The sequence below is a fragment of the Montipora capricornis genome, chromosome 10 (genome assembly GCF_036669925.1).
Source record: "Montipora capricornis isolate CH-2021 chromosome 10, ASM3666992v2, whole genome shotgun sequence".
Lineage (NCBI taxonomy): Eukaryota > Metazoa > Cnidaria > Anthozoa > Scleractinia > Acroporidae > Montipora > Montipora capricornis.
The window spans coordinates 13864159-13884158 of NC_090892.1; the positions used below are offsets into that span (position 1 = coordinate 13864159).

Sequence of the window (20000 nt, forward strand, 5' to 3'; positions counted from 1 at the left end):
ATGTTTTCGCTGGAAAAAGGTTTTTATGAGATTGTTCGGCCTTTGTTGATTCATCGTGTTGTGTAGCTTAACTAATTTGCATACGTGGGTTGAAATTTGATACGCGAGCAGTTTTCATAAAGATGACAGGGGTTTTTAGTCGTGTTCTTTCTGGTAATGATGGATCAAACTATAAAGCCCCTGATAATTTTTCATTTCATTTCTCCTATCGCTAGCATACAGTGCAAAAAGGATAAGAACAATTTGAGGTTGAAGCTGCAAAAAGTCATTTAACAAAAAATGAAACTTACTAGAAATTTGTCGTGTACCACAAATAAACCCTGCTTCATTAGAGTTTAAACTTGGTCGCAAATTGTTAAGACAAGTCTTACTGTTGACATAACTGACGAAGTAAAAACAATGCAAAGAGACTGACACTACTGGAACAAGCCTTCCTTGTTCGCCATATTTTATGACTCGATTACAGTTTTAATTAAAGTGGCAGTTCCTACAGGGTCTTGATTGTTCAAAACAGCAGAAAATTGATAAGACTGTCAACCTGCATCAATATGAATTAATAATTTAAAGCATTAAAACAATTTGTTTTGCGTCTTCAGTTGTCTTACATTAATCTTCGGATTATTGCTTTAAAAATTCTATATCGTGCGTACTTACTACACAGGGCAATGCAATGAAAATCCACCAGTTTTTCAACACAGATCGTGTTTAAATATTTAAACAGTCCTCGGTGATATTGCGCGAGCAAAGTTTGTCGTTACTGTTTGCTTTTTCCTTTTCTTCATAAAGCCGTAGAAATCTCTATTGGTACGCTATTGTCAGGTTGCCCAAATATTAATGCGTTTATTCAGCTCTAATTTTGACGTAAAAGGAAACACGGCGAACTTTTTGCTCCAGGTGCTCCTTTCACTTCTCATGAGTCCCAGTTGGAGTTCAGTTCATTTCTTCGTTCAAATGACTTTTGCCTGCACGTTTTCCTTTTGATAATCGTCTCCACCGCTACAGTTCCAGTGCTACCATAAATCAAGGTAAGAGTTTCCTTTCTGAAATCACCTTTTTAAATTGTTGACTCGCACCGCGCTTGATAGCGAAAGCAGTGTTAAATCGACTTACAAACTGAACGTTCAAAGAAAAACATTTTTATTGAATTCTATTTTCAAACCTCTTGTCTAATAAAAAGTAATTTCTGTATGAAAACGGATTCGGTGTCAGAACTAAAAGTGCTAAAGAAATATATATAAGTGCTACACGGCCAACGTTTGTAAAAACCTAATCCTTCCTTGTACTTGTACAAGTTCATTGCCGTGACTTTAACATCATCAGTTTCCACGGCTTGCCCCCGTCTCACCTTGTAGCTCAGTCGGTAGAGCAGCGGTGATCTAAGCTGAAGGTCGTGGGTTCAATTCCCACCCTGGTCAGAGTTTTTCTTTGTCCTTGTGTGAGCCCATTTCCATTAGTAGGGCTAACGCTCACATGGTTCACATGGGGTAGAAACGTAGCACTTCACATTACTCTCTAATCAGTTAAATCTGTTAAAACAATTTATGGCCGGGTGACGCTAACATGAAGAAATATGCAGATCGAAGAGAGTTTGATACGATAACGCTGAAAAGGCGGAAAAGGTTCTTCAAAATATGCAAGCTACTTGACAGAAATTGACAAGCATATAAAAATCCCGGGGAGATCTCGAGCCTACGGCTGGAAACAGCTTCTACATTTGCTCCAACATCCGTTCGATTTTGTTAAACAAAGATGTTGAAACAGTTCCATCTCGTTCGTGTCGTATAATGTGGCCGAGGTATTCTAGAAATAAATCGATACGGGCGGTTTCAAAATAGAAATAGAGATTCAGTGGCGTAGCCAGGATTTTTCAAAGGGGGGGAGGCGGTCACACAATGTCAAACAGAGGGTACTCGCCAGATTGTGGCGTTTTCGCCACCTGAATATTGTAGGTTGTTTGCGTTAAAAAAGACTTACGAAGGGAATGGGGGGGGGGGGGGGGGCGTCACCCCAGGACCCCCCTAGCTACTCCTTTGGAGAAGAAAGTTTCACATTTCCTCAAATTTGATGATTTCACGTCATCGTTGTTGGGTGCACATTACCGCAAAAATATGTGCTAAAATGCGTGCAGTACGATTATCTTTTTTTCCTCTTTTAACCAATGACATCGTTGTTTTGCGGTGTTCTCTTTGACGGCTGCATCGTAGATCTTCCTGAAGTCCCTCATTACCTTCCTATTCTTTGATCGCATCTGACGTCACGGCGGCCATGTTGGTGGAAAGAGGAAGGTAAGCGCTTTCCGAGCCAATGACCCAACACGCCGGTGTTTATCCCCCGTTTCCGTAGCGTTAAGCGACTAGGAGTATTTTTAACTCCCCCCTGGATGGGATGCTAGTGCATCGCAGGGTTACCCCCAGCATTTCGCTGGTATCCCATTTATATACACCTGGGTGAAGAGAGGCACCAAGGGAGTAAAGTGCCTTGCCCAAGAACACAACACAGTCCCCGCCCAGGGACCCGTTTCTCGAAAGTCTCGAAAACTTTTTGGGCCCGAAAAGCCATCTGTGAAATAGCCAACCGCTTGTTTTGGAAACCCAATCTTTTAACATATTTTCAAGGTAACAAAAATAAAAAGAACTGTTTGACGAATTCAATTCTCTCCGTTCTTGAGATACAAAGGGAATTTTGACACCCGAAAATGGCCCGTAAAGTTTCGGGACTTCGAAAAACGGCCCCCAGGAGCCACTGCGCCTCCCTTTCGGTGGAAAGAACAATATCAAAATTGGAAATTTGACGCTATTATTACGCAAAACTTGAGCTACGTTTTTCTATTGTGTGGGGCACCAACATGGCCGCATTATCGCGTGAGTGCAATCAAAGAAGAAGAAGATTGAGACTCGTGTTCTCTTTCTACAGGTGAATGAATAAGATGGCTAATGATTCCTTGGTGAAGCAAAATGACACGTTGCTTGAAGGACGATTAACGACGTTTTCTCCAACGGAGTGCATTGCTTGGATTACAGTGCTTTGTACTTTAGGTATTGCTACAGTAACGTTTAATGGCCTTGCAGTCATTGTTTACCTCAAAGAGCCCAGTCTTCACAAGCGTAGCATGTACCTGGTGATCAGCCTGGCAGTTGCAGATATGTTTGTTGGAGGAGTCTCGCTAAGCATACGCGTGTTCAATTCAGGGCGTAATTGCAGCCTTTGGGAGAGCTATTTATCGCCAGACGGGGAAAGTATGCTAGTTGCGATCGGTTTGTTCTTCGTAGTAGCCTCGGTGACAAACCTTACTGCTATTTCTTTGGAGCGAATGCACGCCACGTTTCGTCCATTTAAGCATCGTATCCTTAAAAAGTGGATCTTTCGCGCATCTGTTGCGGCCACTTGGTTTATAGCTGTGATAAACTCCTCTTACATGTACCTGGATGTCCTTTCTAAAGTGAGAGGTTCTTGGGAGTTTTACCTACCTTTGTTAATAGGGCTCTGTTGCTTTATTATCAGCCTTTTTTCGTATTTGTCGATCGTTCTTAAAGTGCAATGTGGAACTCATCCGCACAACCATGGTGCAGTTAATCGAGAAAGAAAACTGACCAAGACACTATTCATAGCGACAGTAGTATCTTTGGCATTGATGCTGCCGTGCAGTCTTTCTTATTTTGTCAAATTCTCGAAAACGTCTCATGCCTATTCCAAAAAAATAAGTCATTTGCATTTCTTTGTGGTTTCTTTAAATTATGCCAATTCACTAGTCAATCCCATTTTGTATGCCTATAGAATCCCAGAATTCAAAAGAGCTATATATTCATTTTTTAGGCTATAGACTTTTCTTCAGTGACTCGTAACTTTTACGACTCTTGCTTCCGATCGTCTTAATTTCCTTGATTTTGGGTATCAATCTATCAAAGAGTTTGCACGGTCCGTCGTAGTTCTAGATGCTCTTGATTTCGTGTTGGACTCTCCAGCACTAAACAGTTTGCTCACCGTCACTTGATGTCGACACCATCAAATTTGCAGAGCTGTTTATGTCATATAAATGCTCATAACGATCAACTTTGACTGAAAAAGGTCACGACATGGAATAGTTCAACAGTTAAAATTCCCTTTGAAAAATACGCATCATTTAATTTAAGTAACAACTACTTAAAACCCCAAAACTGCGAAAGAACAAAACAAAAATCAGGTTAACTTTTTGATGTGGATTAAAAACAAGTATTTTACTGATATTTTTAGTGTTCCCGGCCTCGAACTTATGTGGACAATTTGAGTAATTTTCTCTGACAGGTACTTGAAAAATACAAATAACTTGCACGGGATTCGAACCCATAACCTCGTCTGCGATGCCTGTGCAATGCTTTACTGATCTAGGATCGAAGCCATTCGGTTGGGAGCAGGTCAATTTGTTGAACTCATGTGTTCTTGTGAAAGCACTCGATGAATGAAATGTGTGTATATAGTTTGAAGTGTGAGTCATAGATGATGACGGAGAAATGTTACTCACACTCGATCGGCATCTGGACATTTTAAGGAATTGTTTCTTATAGCCACCTGAAAAATCCAAGTGGCGTCAACTGGAAGACTGGCTCTGCAATGATGCTGGTGCAATGCTCTATTAACCTGAGCTATGAAGCCACTCAGTTGGGAGTAGGTTAATTAGTTGGGTTCATGTTCTTCCGTTGGGCTCATTTTGTTCCCGTAGCACAGCTGGTAGAGCGTTGCTCTGGGATCGCAGAGGTCATGTGTTCGAATCCCATTGACGCCATCAAAAAAATGTCCGGTGTCTATTAGAGGCAATTGCTTAAATCATAAAACTGTAAAAAACGAAAGATAAAACAAATAAAATCCAACGATTGGGAGTTGTCATGATGACTCCATTATCAAGGGAAAATTATATCAGATAAATAAATTCAAATTACAATATTTAGAGCGATTTTTGGCGCGAGAAATTAACAAAGGTGCGATTATAATTTAAGATACTTTCGCACGAATGGAGTCTAATATTAATAGCACGTTGAGATTTGGCGTTAAAGCTCTTATGAAAAGCACTTTATGCACTAAACAGTGCGAGAATTACTTCTCCCTTTCTTTTAAGTAGCTAGGGCCCAATACTTTTTCAGTCGAGATTTATTTCCTTGTACTCAGACTGAGCTACTGCCTTAAACGGTTACCAAAGAGGAATGGCTTATACCAAAAAACCGAGGGTTCCACTGTTCCCAAGGGTCTTTTTCAACAACTCAATATGAGTTTCAACACCAATCCTCGACATCCAATTTTTCATCTTCTTTAGTCCAACAACGACTGAATTCTCCACCCTATCAAAATTCCAACTCGTTTTATCCCGAATCTCAAAGGTTGATCTTTTTTCTTCCTTTTCAACTTATTATACCTGCCTGTCATCACTTGGTACTGCAGTGTCAATCAAAAGGCAGTATTTTCTTGACCTTTTCTGTCAGTATCAGATGACCTCCATTAGCTGCCGGCACGTTGGCGCATTCATTTTAAAATTTTAAACGTTTGAGGTAATACACGGGTTATCCCCGGTTTATCTTAAAAATGCTCTTCGTACACCCTTAGGCCCTGTTTACAAGCAGATAGAGTAACCCTACTGCTAGGGTTACCCTAGCAGGAGGGTTAAAGATAGCCCGGGTTTACAAGCAAAATTTTCCAGGTAGGGTTACTCTAACACCAGGGACAACTTTGTGTGCTTGGTAACCGCCAGCATCGCAAACACAATGGAAACCGTTAAAAAGTTGTTCCGGGTAGGCGTGTTGTCCCTAGCAGAGCGTTTACAAAGCAGCTAGGGTTACCCTAGCGCTTGGGTAACCCTATCACTCAGATAGGCCGGGGTTACCCTAGCGCCAGGGTAGCCCTAGCTGCCTTGTAAACACGTCGATGAAAAAAAAAAAGAAGAAATGTGTGAGTGCTAGGGTAACCCTAACACCAGGGTTACCCTCCCTCCTTATAAACAGGGCCTTAGAATGAATTGAACCTATCTATTAGAGTGCTACGATCACTGTCCATTTGCCCAACAGACAAGGTTGATGGGCTACTAAAATGTATGGAAAAGTGATCAATTACCAGTTTAAAAATTAATTTTCATAAAGTTATGCTTAATATAAAAAAAAAATACACATTTAAATGCTGCCCAACCCTCACCCTCTTTGTACCCCTTTGGTAAAGTGTATTGCATGATGCTGTGGAATGCAATACTGAATCAGTGTAACAGATGGAGCCTCCCCTCCCACCATTCTTTCTTCGAAGTTTTTCATGGTGGCCAAGTTGATGTACATTCAAGAAGAGAATTTACGCATGCAAACACACAATTTACAGGTTGCCAAAGTCCACTATGAGCTCATTTCGTGAAATCCTGAGTTTTGCAGTTTGAGACTGAGTACCTTCCTGTATACTTTTTTCTTTTACTGGCTTGTTCCTGGACAACATAATCTTTTTTTTTTTTCTTCATTTTGTTTGGTTTGTTTCACTTCGCAATATACAGATATCCCTTTTTTCCCAAAATAATAATTTGTGTCTTTCTGCAGGTGCCAGATAGCATTATATTTTTGGTCCTTTGGATTAGTCTTTATATTTGGAGTCGCTTTGTTTTCTGTCTTAAGTAATCTCTGCTCAGATACCTGCAGATGGAACCAAATAATTTGAAATCGAAAAGGAAACTGCACAATTATAACTCCAGCTCATTGTGTTCTCAAATACTTTGTGTTGAAGACAATCTAGTCTATGGGCAAGGGCTCTGTGAAACGTTTCTACCTGTCATCTATTGCATAACTAACCTGTGCACTAAGCAAAAATATCTAGCTTTAACGAAGTGAAAAAAAAGTGACAAAGATGCATTGGGGCCCATCGCACGCCTTTTTCAACTTTTTGGGCCTCTTCACCCTTAACAGGACAGTTTAATTTGTGGTCTTACCCTACACGAAGGAAACGCAAAAATCTGCAAAAACCGGGAAATTAAGTTTATTTTTCAACTCGGCACTGTCATTCCCGGCCCTGAACGCTCCTCATTCAACTAATTTCACCAAAAGAATGGCTCCTCCACTTCCCATATAATCCTGAAACTTTATACGTCGATCAAATCGAAACTTCAACATCCCACACCCCCCCCCCCCGTGAAAAACCCGGGTATTTGACTATTTTCTGTGCCCGGGGAGTCGGAAATTTGACCTTCCCCTCGGTGGGGTGCACGTGAGGAAAATTGAACAAAGGTTTCAAATGATTTTTTTTCGGGCGCCGAAGTCGCTAACAGCTTTAAACATGTGTTTTGACAAGATGGAAGACTTTAAAGGAAGAGGTAAAGCATTTGTGACCGATTGGCTTACAAAAAAGGTCTTCAAAAGTTGTCTTCAAAGGAATTTTGGCTGCGGGAGTCAGGATGGTTTAGAGGTCATCAACCGTACCTCCCACCTCTGTGACCCGGGTTCAACTCTGGCTCGGGTCGTATGTGGGCTGAGTTTCAGTCGATCTCAATCTGACTCCGAGGGTTTTTCTCCGGGTACTCCGGTTTTCCTCCCTCCTCAAAATCGACTCCCGGCCTATTCCATCAGGCTGTGGTGCTGTGCTCCGAGGTCATACATGGGTCGTGTTCAGGGGCCGAGCGCCTAGCCGGCAGCACAGCTCCTTCGGTCCGACCTCGTTGAGCTGTGCCCTTAGTAATTCAGTCTCCGACTGCGAGAAAGGGCAATTAGCAGGTCAGATATTATTATTATTATTATTATTAGTAGTAGTAGTAGTAATTCGTGAATACAACATGTACGTTTTCACACCCCCATTTCATTGTTAAACCTCTGAAAGCTACAAGTTTCTTTTAGAGGTAATCAACCGACACCGAACAATTTAAAATACATGCAGTCGTAAACGCCCTAAGATCTGTTGTTGATAAGTATACAGCACCCTCGTTAAACAACCTTTGCCGTGTTGCAGAGTTAGAGCCGCTTATACTTGCTTATTGACATTGTCCGACGTAATTAATTCAATTTTCAAGGCACTATAAATAGTTTCATTCTTAAAGTTGTGATTTTGTAGTATACTTAAGTCTGGTAAAAACGACATCATCATATAAAGGGTCACGAAGCATGTGTTGGCATGTTTCTAAAAAAGCTTTATTAAAGACGACAGGAGCCGACGACGATTGTTCTTTAGTATGGTTTGACAGACAAATCCGACGATATGGTAAGGCATTTGACAAATATTTTAGCCCGAGGGGGCGGGAATTGGAACAATCCAATAATACCCGGGAGGTTTGCCCGGGGGGGGGGGAGGGGGAATGTTTAAGTTTTCGAGTTGATCGGCGCATTATACACCTCGTTCTTCACAGTCTGCCGCCGCTCCAATAGTCACCCTACCATTCCTCAATAGACCATTTTACAGTTCTGTGCCCGGTTACCAGGCCTTAGAATAAAAGTGAGATCGGGGTTGCCCATGTTTTGATACAAACCTCACTGCTTTTTTTGTGTAAATAGAAACTCGTTAGCATTACAACAACCAACCTCGCCTTTATTCGGGCTAGTACAAAAAACTGAACCCCTTACTGACCCCCTCTAGAATTAACGAGAAATAAATTTAAGATTTAAAATATACACTATCGCTGACTTGAAGCAACGAGGAAATTACAGTCACCTTTTAATTTCAAAGATGGCTGAAGAGATTTAACATTGATTCAACCTCCTTTGTTATATGACAATCCTCTAGTTAATTTGCAACTTAACACTCAGGACTGGGTTTTTCTGTGAGTAAACATGAATTGGAAGATAGCCGGAACTTCCTTAATTGTTTGTCTTACGAATTTGTCAACTGACAGCCCACCTACACGAAGAGCTACTCGATTAGACTGAAGAACTGACCTGGCAGTGGGCACGAACTCACATTATTATGGTCCAACCCTCGTTTAAAGCAACCAACCGGACTATCGCAGCTGTTAAGACATTTTTGTGTTTTGAGGCTAAGGAACCTAGACTATACTAGACTAGACTATAGCATGACCTAGAGTTATTGAGTTTCTGACAAGACAACTTCTAGTTTGTTGCAGTTCTGTTTACGCGTACCGCGTAAATACATTTTGGTCTTTTTTTTTTCTCCTATAAGTGGGAAACAAATTTGATGTTTCGAAAGACTTTAAGGCATCTGTCTACAAAAAAAAAAGAAAGAATTGTTATTTGACATAAAATGGGTTGATTCAATGGTAAACGGGAAAACCCTCTCCCGCTATCTGGGAAATTTAAGGTGGCTGGAACCAGTTTCATCACTTTCGGTAAGAGGCCTTCTTATTAGAAGGGTTATAACTACTAGAGCGATTTTCAATTGAGTGTCGTAAAACCAAAACCAAAGTAACTACCTTGTCCAATCAAAAAGGACGGAGAAATCCAATAAACCAATCAAAACTCGAAGTAACTACACGTAACCGGCACAAAGCGCGGGAAAATGTGTACGCGCGAGCCACGATTGGTTTTGGTTTCACTTCTGATTGGTTGAAAAAGTGGGGAGAGAACTTTGAACCAATCAGTGAGTTAAGTAATGCAAAACCAAAGTAATTCACTAATTACTTTCGACACTCAATTGAAAACCACTCTATACTGTATCACGTAACAGCAATGTTATGGTACTATATACAACACCAATTATTCCTTAACAAAATGCGGCCACTATTGAGACGTAATAGGTTACTATGGCAACATGAAAGCTCTCCAAAAACACCCAATATTTCGTCTTTACTAGCTCGTATCTCAAAAATGAACTCGGTGACCCCCCTTTTTTATTGTATACAGGGTGTTTCAAAAGTTCGTTCCGATTGAAAATTGCATTTTGTCTCAAGACTTTAATGTATCTTTAGGGAAATTGAAACTGATTCAGTTAATAAATTTATCTAAATAATTGCTCGAAGCAATTTCAATCTAACATTTGAATAAATGACAATACTTTCGAATTTTCGCGCCTAATGTGCAAGGGCGCGTGCTATGTCTCGTCATATTTTTCCCGCACATTGTCTGTTTTCGTATTTATTGCCTTTTTTTTTTGCTTTTCTCTGCCCTTCACGGAAATCACAGTCACTGTCATGCAGTCAATGTTTGTGCTAGAGCTCAGGCAGCTATTTTGCGGTCATTTGGCCATTCAGTCGAAGAAATTACCAAATTGTTTGAAAAAAAGAACGATGGGTCAAGAACAAGTGGTCATAAAGAAAGTCCTTCGAGGACAAACCAAGGAGCGGGGGTCTTTTTTCACAAACTATGCGAGAAATATGATCACGAAAGCTAAGTATAAACGTAATAATTCAACAAGAAAGATTACTAAAAAACTTCAACATCACATTATCAGCGTTTCCAGCACAACGGTATGGAGATTGACCAACAAAGGTTGGAAAGATGTCAATTGAGAGAAGATACCACTGTTAATTGAGAGGCAAAGAAGGCTTCGTTTGAAATTTGCCAGGAGATACTCCAAGTTCACGGCGGAGGATTGGGAGAACTTCTTATTTAGAGATGAGTGTCGTAAGTATCTAGTTCATTACCCGAATCCAGAAAACCACATCGTATTGTGCCCTCAGGAGTGCGTATTCCTGGGGCATACCAGGTGAAACAAAGTGCGAATTTGATGGTGTGGGGAGGTATGACGGGTCGTGGTCTGACGAAGTTACACATCTTACCCAGTGTCCAGACCTTAACCTCCAAGTACTGAATCAAAGAAATTGTAGAAAACAGAAATGAAACCGTTAACCTCAAGGCAGCACGTTTCGGACGGAACGACGAAAAGAAAGCTGTTTAGCTCAAAGAAGGCAATGACCTTTGTGCACACTACAAAGGTGGATCAGACATGGTGTCAGAAGAATTTGCCAAACTTTTATACTCACGATTTGCCTGGAAACTCACCTGATCTGAACATCATTGACGAGACAAAGTACGAAGATCCAGCCCTTGAAACACTGGACGAGCTGTTGAAAGCGAGTACGGTTCGGGCGAAAAAATACCAACTCTCGACACGTTTCAGGAGCTCGCGCGTTATTCTGTACCGCCGCTTGGAAACCCCTGAGAAACTATCATAAAAAATAAAGGAGGCCATTCTGGTTACTAATATTTAAGATATTCGAAGTAAAATCAATGCGGAATAACATACTTAAATTTCCAAGAGATAATTATAATAATTACTGAAATATAAGCGAACAAAATGTCGGAACGAACTTTTAAAACACCCTCTAAGATAGTAATCAGTATGAGAGATAAAACTATCGGCAAAGTTTTAAAAAATTCGTTTAATGTTTCGAAAATTTATTCAAAGGCCTGGCAACTAAGCACAGAACTGTAAAATGGTGTATCGCACTGACACGGGGCTAACGCTTAAAGGCGTCATCCGTTCAATCTTTTCACGGTGGCAATTCTTCTTTTATCAACTTGTCTGATAAAACCAAATTTTCCTGTTTAATTTAATCTTCCACGGACACTACACAACAGTTTCTTTTAAAACTAACCCTTTCATTCAGCAATAAAGCTACCAAAAGACCTCTCAGAAAGATGTGATATAGAAAATTTAACTCACCAACTAGCTTATAATTTACCACAATTGCTTGTAATCTCGCAATCTGATTGGCTAATTTTCCATTGTCGATGAGAGTCTAGACAACGCTGCTCGCGTCATGCTTGCGTCAATTTGTCACGCAATGTAATAGCCAATCAGGAACGCTCATTTTGGGAAATAAACCAATCATATTGCGAGAAAGTTATACACAACGCTTGCTCTTTCTTTGAGTTATGATTTTGGTCACGCTCTGAAATAAACACTTTCTTTGGCGTTGAATATTGTGGTAAAAAACAAATCGAAAGTGGTTCACGTTGTGCGTACTCTTATCGACAACGATATTCGTCATCACAATGTTGTGGACTCACGAGGCGCAGCCAATCATTGTCGATAAGAGTACAGACAACGCTGAACCACTTTCGATTTGTTAAATAACCGCCTATGGGGTAGTCGCACTACCACCATACCTAAGTTATCATTTGCTTGGAACGACTTTTATTTCAACAAATTCTAGCTCATTTTCATAATGGACTTGTATGGTAGACACACTCTATGTATACAGTGGACTGTACTTGTCGATCCCCACAAAAATAGTACCTCACGTAAGAATTACTATTATGTCCCGGAGGTCCTGGTAGTGGCTCAAACCAGTTTCAACACTGGAAAGAAACGTTCTTATTAGAAGGATAGCCCTTTTCACGGTTAGTTTTTCTCATTTGCATTACAATGTAATCTAGCATGTATGAGAGGCAATTTCGGGCCATTTTGTAGTTTTAACCCGAAATTGCCTCGCACTCACGTTAGATTACATTGTAATGCAAATGAGAAAAACTAACCGTGAAAAGGGCTATTGACACTACAACACTTTATCACTTAAAAGTAATGTTAAGTTACTATGTCAAACACCAATAGCCCATTTCCGAGTTGCTGCATGCCTCAGAAATGAGTTGCGTATTCTTATGCAAATCAAACTCATTTCTTTTACAATAGTTGAGCACCAAGACTCACTTCGAAACCCAGACAAACAGCAACTCGGAAATGGCCCATTATTGCTGGAAAATATTCATTTTTGTGACGTAAAAAGTTATCGTGGCAACAGGAAAGGCCTGCAAAAATACCCCATATTTTCGCTTTAAATGCGCATATCTCAAAAACCCCCAATTTTATTTTATTTCTGAAATGTGATCAGCATGCCAGAATGAAACTTTCTGCAAAGTTTAAAAAAGAATTCTGTGTAGCAGATTCAGAGTCACCTTAAATAACTGAAAATTTAAGATAGCTCTGAATCCTCTCCACGGAATTTGTTTGAACTTTGCAGACTTTCATCTTGGCCTGCTGATCACTTGTGTGCACTAAAGAATTGGGGTCACCGAGTTCGTTTTTCAGATATGAGCAACTACGGCCAAAATATTGGGTGTTTTTGCAAAGCTTGTCGCGAACATGATTTTTCTTTAATCACTAACACAACTAATGACTGATTTTACATGGAGGAAAAAGATTCTTGGTCCATGCACAAGGTTTGCAGGAGTGGTCGCTAAGCCTACAGTCTCGTGGAGTGGTTGCTAGGCCCTCTGCGACAAGGCTTTCCTATTGACATGGTAACTTGTGTTAAGTCACAAAAATGACTGCATTTTGTTCAACAATAAATGTTACGTGATTAAGTGTTGTGGTGTCAATCCTTCTAATAACAAGGTCTCGTGAAAGTGTTGAAACTGGTTTGAACCTCCTTTAACGGCAAAAAATGTAATATTGAATATTCTGTTAATAAAATTTACATACCTTTTTCCCGTCATGCATTCTATGTTAAGTTGCCTGTATTGCAGATATTTCACACGTTTTGTCACTATTCATAATATGCATGAAAAAATTCTCCATTCGGATTGGCTAAGAGAAGTGCAGTTTTCAGGTAACACAGTGCAGAAAATGTAAATTCGGTGCAAAAAAAGTAACAAACCAACTGGAGGATTCTAATAGGTCAATAATCCAAGAAATTAACAGATAGCCAATCCAATGCAAAGTATAATATATTAATCCATCTTCTGCCATCTTCTGTTTCCATCAGAAAAATATACTTTTATACACGCAAAACGTTCGAACGTTTGAAGTGTGACAAGTTTATTGAAGCATCATGCACAAATAAAGACAAAGTTAGTGGTGGTGCATGGTGTACTGATCTATCTATCTATCTATCTATCTATCTATTCAGAAATGGTTCAATCAATTTTGCAGCAAAATAACTTATTTTGTTTGTTCGTGGACTAAGCGATAAAGCCTCTGATAATTTTCCATTGGTCTTGCCGCTAGTATACAGTGCAAAAAATGAAACTCTCTAGAAATTTGGTGAGTCTTTGTAAAAGTAAGGCGTGTACCACAAATAAACCGTGTTTCTTAGAGTTCAAACTTGGTCGCAAATTGTTGGGACAAGTCTTACTGTTGACATAACAGATGAAAAACTCTTGGGTTTCATTAGACGCACTCGAAGATTTGTGTAAAAACGATGCAAACAGACTGACACTACTGGAACAAGCCTTCCTTGTGCGCCTTAATTTATGACTCGATCACAGTTTCTACAGGGTCTTAATTGTTCAAAACAGCAGAAAATATGACTGCTACAATTGATACGACTGCCAACCTCATCAATATGGATTAATAATTGAAAGCATTAAAAGAATTTGTTTCGGCCTAATTTGACTTTATGGATCTTCAGTGTTGTTTTACATTTATAATTAATACAACAAATTTTACTTGAATTCTCTTGGCTTGTCATGGTCGCACACCTGGAGTTTCATCAAACTGGACAAAAAAAAGCAAAATCAAAAGGGAAAAAAGACAATTCTTTTGCCTGAAAAGTGGTTAATATGGTTCCATAATGGCAGTTAGTTTTTTTGCCGCTATCGCCACATAAAGCTTAGTACAAGTGATTTTTTTTGTCGTTTAGTCGTACGTTCTGAATATAACAAGTTGACGACTCATCAGTTGCCCTCAATCAGGTTGAGAAAGTTTTATTGCACTTTCTTAATCTTCGAATCATTGCTTAAATTTTATATCGTGTGCCCACACAGGGCAATGCAACGAAATGTATACGAACTACTTTTTTAACCCAGATCGTGTTTAAATATTTAAACAGTCCTCGGTGATATTGCGCTAGCGAAGTTTGTCGTTACTGTTTGCTTCTTCCTTTTCTTCATAAGGCCATCATAGTAGCAATCTCTATTGGTAAGCTATTGACAGGTTGCCCAAATATTAATGCGTTTATTCAGCTCTAATTTTGACGTAAAAGGACACACAGCAAGCTTTCTGCTCCAGGTGCTGCTTTCGTTTCTCATGAGTCCCAGTTGGAGTTCACTTCATTTGACTTAGCCTGCAAGTTTCCCTTTAGCTAATCGTCTTCACCGCTGCAGTTCCAGTGCTACCATAAATCAGGGTAAGAGTTTGCTATTTACTTGTCTTCATAAGGCCATCATAGTAGCAATCTCTATTGGTAAGCTATTGACAGGTTGCCTAAATATTAATGCGTTTATTCAGCTCTAATTTTGACGTAAAAGGACACACAGCAAGCTTTCTGTTTCCAGGTGTTGCTTTCAGTTCTCATGAGTCCCAGTTAGTGTTCAGTTCATTTCTTCGTTCAAATGACTTTTCCTGCAAGTTTCCCTTTTGCTAATCGTCCTCACCGCTGCAGTTCCAGTCCTACCATAAATCAAGGTAAGAGTTTGCTTTTTCCTTTTCTTTATAAAGCCGTAGCAATCTCTATTGGTAAGCTATTGACAGGTTGCCCAAACATTAATGTGTTTATTAATAAGCTCTAATTTTGACGTAAAAGGGCACACAGCGAGCTTTCCGATCTGGGTGCTGCTTTCACTTCTCATGAGTCCCAGTTGGAGTTCAGTTCATTTCTTCGTTCAAATGACTTTTGCCTACACGTTTTCCTTTTGCTAATCGTCTTCACCGCTGCAGTTCCAGTGCTACCATAAATCAAGGTAAGAGTTTCCTTTTAGCCCTTTAAAAACCCCTCACCTTTTCGAAAAGGTTTTTTTTGTAATAAAGTGTTTCAGTGGCACATAATATAAGGCAGCCAGAGGAGTTGTTCCCGGAGATGCTATTTCGCTGTCAAATTCTTGAAAGAGATCTTTCAGAAAAAAAAAGGTATGAATGGAACATCTAACAATTTGTGGCCGGGTGACGCTAACATGAAGAAATACGCGCGCAGGTTGAAGAGAGTTTGATACGATAAGGCTGAAGGCCGAGGCGGAAAAGATTCTTTAAAATATGCAAGCTACTTGACGGAAAATGCGCTAATGCATACGGCCCTCATACGGGGATTTCCCAATAGTTTTGCAATGAAAGCGCGTGCGGGGCCGTACGGGCCATTTGATAAATGCCGTTCTCTTTCCAACGACCAAATGAAAATGTTAGGTTATCTGGACGGTCCGTGAGCCGGGCTTCGAAAATGAATTTGCCGTTTTCTCTCCACAAATTGACACTATTCATGACAGTTTTTTTCCTGGGAAGTTGGCACACACTTTCCATGCCGAAAGACATGGATAAAGCGCGGAATAATAACGCCAAGTAAATTTTTAGTTCACTTTCTCGTATCTGATGCCATCGTCCTTGCTCACTTGTAAGTGCGCTTAGTTGGGTAAAATTGTTTGGGCCGCTCCCTACAAGGGCTTTTCAGGGTCAACCGGGTCAACGGGATCGGACCGAATGCATGTGAAGGCGCCCAAGGCTGCCGCCATACGATCGATGTGTCATCTCGGAGCACCAAAAACCCAGCCAGATGTAATTGACAGGGAGTCGATTTTGAGGGGGGAAGAAAACCGGAGTACCCGGAGAAAAACCCTCGGAGTCAGGTTGAGATTGACTGAAACTCAGCCCACATACGACCCGAGGCCAGAGTTGAACCTCTGGTCACAGAGGCAGAAGGCACGGTTGATGACCACTAAACCACCCTGACTCCCCTCGCTGCACTCGTTTACGCCATCGATGGGTAAAATTGTTTGGCGTTAGAAAGAGTAAAATCTCTGAGTCTTAACACAGGAATTCCTATAAAACTTCTGAGACTTTCTCGTGTTCTCTTTCTATAGGTGAATGAGTAAGATCATGGCTAATCATTCCTTGGATAACCCGCAAAGTGAAGGACAACTTAGAACGACGTTTTCTCCATTGGAGTGCATTACTTGGCTTGCAGTACTTTGTACTATAGGCATTGCCACAGTAACGGTCAATGGCCTTGCAGTCATTGTCTACCTCAAAGAGCCAATTCTTCGCAAGCGCAGTATGTACCTGGTGATCAGCCTGGCGATAGCAGACTTGTGCATTGGAGGAATCTCGGTGAGCAAAGATGTGTTCAGTGGAGGACAAAGATGCAACCTTTGGAAGAACCATTTATCGTCAGCCGGGAAAAGGATTTTAATTGCTGTCTATTGGGTTTTTCCAGTAGCCTCGGTGACAAACCTTGCAGTTATTTCTTTGGAGCGGATGCACGCCACGTTTCGCCCATTTAAGCATCGTCTCGTCAAAAAGTGGATTTTTGGATCATCAGCTGCGTTCGTTTGGTTTCCCGCTGTGCTAAACTCCTCGGCTTGCATGTACGTATATGCCCAAAGCGATCTTCAGAAGTTTTCCTTCACGTCTTTGACAATATTGGCTTGTTGCCTTTGTATTATCCTTGTTTCCTATGCGTCGATCGTTGTTAAAATGTACTGCGGAACTCGTCCTCACCACCATGGCGCGGGAAGTCGAGAAGGAAAACTGACCAAGACACTCTTCATAGTGACAGTTCTATCTTTAGCATTGTTGCTACCGTACATTCTTTCTTTTTATTTCTTATTCTCCAGTCATTTAGGTATGTTTTGTGCATCTTTGGCTTATGCCAATTCACTAGTCAATCCCATTTTGTATGTTTATAGAATCCCAGAATTCAAAAGAGCGATGTCATCATTTTTGGGCTGTAGACCACGAGGTCAGGTTTTCCCTCAGTAGTTGCTCTTAACTTTTACGACTCTTGCTTCCGATCATCTCAATTACCTTGAGTTGGTTATCAATATATCAAAGAGTTTGGTCGGTCTGTAGTCGATGTAGATGCTCTTAAGTTCGCAATACACCCTCTCGCAATTCACAGTGTTACACGATCGCTTGATGTCGAGAAAAAGCAAACGTCTGCTGCTTTTTATATCCTATAAATTCTCATAACGCAATATAGATAGTTGAATTTTCAAACCTTGAAGAAGAAAGTTCGTATTAATTAAGTAACAACTACTTAAGAAACAAATGTTATTATCATCATCATCGTCATCTTCACAAGTAGTAGTACAGTAGTATTTGTAGTATATTAGTTAGTAACATACAGTTTCGATTTCAAAAGGCACGATGGTACATGCTATTCCCATTGCGCGAGTCCACAATGGCGGTTGTTTAAAATAGGCACGTGATGCGTTCACGAGTCTAATGCAAAGGATAATTAGCATGACCTTAATATTCGTATCATCAATTGATTGTCGATTGCATTAAGTGTTTTTCAAGTTAATAATGGTGAGCACATGGGGTCTTGTGATGAATTGTTGTGTGCTACTTTCACTGATGTTGAAGAATGAGAGGAGGTTAGGGTCAGTAAGCCCCCATGTTCTTCTGGGGATTAGTCGGGGTGGTTTAGTGCCTCCCACCTCTGTGACCCGGGTTCAACTCTGGCCTTTGGTCGTATGTGGGCTGAGTTTCAGTCGATCTCAATCTGACTCCGAGGGTTTTTCTCCGGGTACTCCGGTTTTCCTCCCTCCTCAAAATCGACTCCCGGCCTATTCCATCAGGCTGTGGTGCTGTGCTCCGAGGTCCTACATGGGTCGTGGTCAGGGGCCGAGCGCCTAGCCGGCAGCACAGCTCCTTCGGTCCGACCTCGTTGAGCTGCGCTCTTAGCAATTCAGCCTCCGACTGCGAGAAAGGGCGATTAGCAGATCAGATATTATTATTATTATTATTATTATTATTATTATTATTATTATTATTATTATTATTATTATTATTATTACTTTCTTCACTCTATCTTTAACTTTTGTGCCAGCAGACCACTTTTCAAATCGGCCCCATGCCCTCGCGATAGCCTAGGCAGCGTCGTGAAGGGTATTGGAAAAGAGTAAGCCGGCACTTCCATAAGAGCGTTTCCAAGAAGTTAAGGAAATTCTGAAAAAAATTGAAGTGAGGACCGTTTCATTGAAGAAATTTCCTGTTAAGAAATGACAGAAGTCCGAGCATCAATTATCTGATTGCACCTGACGTCACCGGGGCCATGTTGATGGAAAGAACAGTACCGAAATTGGAAATTTGACTCTATTATTACGCAAAACGTAAACCATATTTTTCTATTGTTTTAACACCAACATGGCCGTCTTATCACGTGAGTGCAATCAAAGAATCAGAATGTAGTAAGGTCGATTAATAATATCGAGTGTGGGCCTTTTGATCGAGGTTTGTCGTTGCCCTTCCTGAACATAAACTGTGGGTTGGAAAAAAGCCTGACAGTAGAAAGTAAAAGAATGTTATTTTGTGGCGTTAGCTCGTCGTCAGATTTTATAAAGTGTGAGGTTCCGCAAGGTTCCATTCTGGGCTCGCTACTCTTTCTCATTTACCTAAATGATTTCCTGCATGTTGGGAGTATGGAGTCGCGAGATAATCTGCTGACGACAAGGACTTGGCGTTTTCGGGTTGCAATCTACCAACATTGCAGCATAAGATGTCTGACGATCTTAACTCTATAGCGTCTTGGCTGTCTGTCAGCAGGCTTAATCTAAATGCGCTGAGGACTGATTTTATATGGTGATAGGCTCAAGACAAAGAGTACCGCGCACCGGTGGCTCAGTTGGTTGATCACCTGGCTGTCACGCGGGAGGTCGTGAGTTCAACTCCGGCCGGACCAACACTCAGGGTCTTTAAATAACTGAGGAGAAAGTGCTGCCTTTGTAATTACATCTGCAAATGGTTAGACTCTCTAGTCTTCTCGGATAAGGACGATAGGCCGGAGGTCCCGTCTCACAACCCTTCAATGTTCATAATCAAGAGAAAATGAGGGGACAGAGAGAGAGGCTCCCGGTCCAGCCCTTGGGGTATGTCATGTCCACGAAAGTTATTTTTAGACGAGCGGAAGTCTTCCGAGACGTCCGCATGCAGGCCAACCTCGGTCCGATGTTTGAAAGAAAATATATATTCATCAGCCTTCCACGCGCGCCATCATTTTCTCTTTTCACTAAGAACCTGAGAGCGAGGCAAGACTGCATGCGGACGTCTCAGAAGACAGACTTCCGCTAGAACAAAGACTTCCGCTCGTCTAAAAATAACTTTCGTGGACATAACATATCCCGGCCAACGCCCTGAGCCTCCCTCTCTGTCCCCTCATTTTCTCTTGTCATAATCCTGTGGGACGTAAAAGAACCCGCAAACTTGTCGCAAAGAGTAGGGCATGTAGTTCCCGGTGTTGTGGTCTGTCTTCTGTGATGTAT

At 40.9% G+C, this 20000-nt stretch overlaps 1 protein-coding gene and 2 long non-coding RNA genes across 4 annotated transcripts in view; 2 read left to right on the forward strand and 1 right to left on the reverse strand.

Moving 5' to 3' along the window:
• LOC138019268 (uncharacterized) overlaps window positions 1-4860 on the forward strand; it is an 8373-nt gene extending 3513 nt beyond the window's left edge. The window contains exons 2-3 of the long non-coding RNA XR_011126124.1: window positions 895-1025; window positions 2914-4860. This is a non-coding gene — a long non-coding RNA (uncharacterized lncRNA). The remainder of the gene's footprint in view (window positions 1-894; window positions 1026-2913) is intronic.
• The window catches only part of LOC138021412 (cytochrome c oxidase assembly protein COX18, mitochondrial-like), a 401574-nt gene that overhangs the window by 250456 nt on the left and 131118 nt on the right, over window positions 1-20000 (reverse strand). The gene's annotated exons all lie outside the window — the stretch shown is intronic.
• Window positions 15126-16634, forward strand: LOC138021558 (uncharacterized). The gene is made up of 3 exons (XR_011126396.1): window positions 15126-15216; window positions 15335-15491; window positions 16599-16634. It is a non-coding gene; the product is annotated as an uncharacterized lncRNA (long non-coding RNA).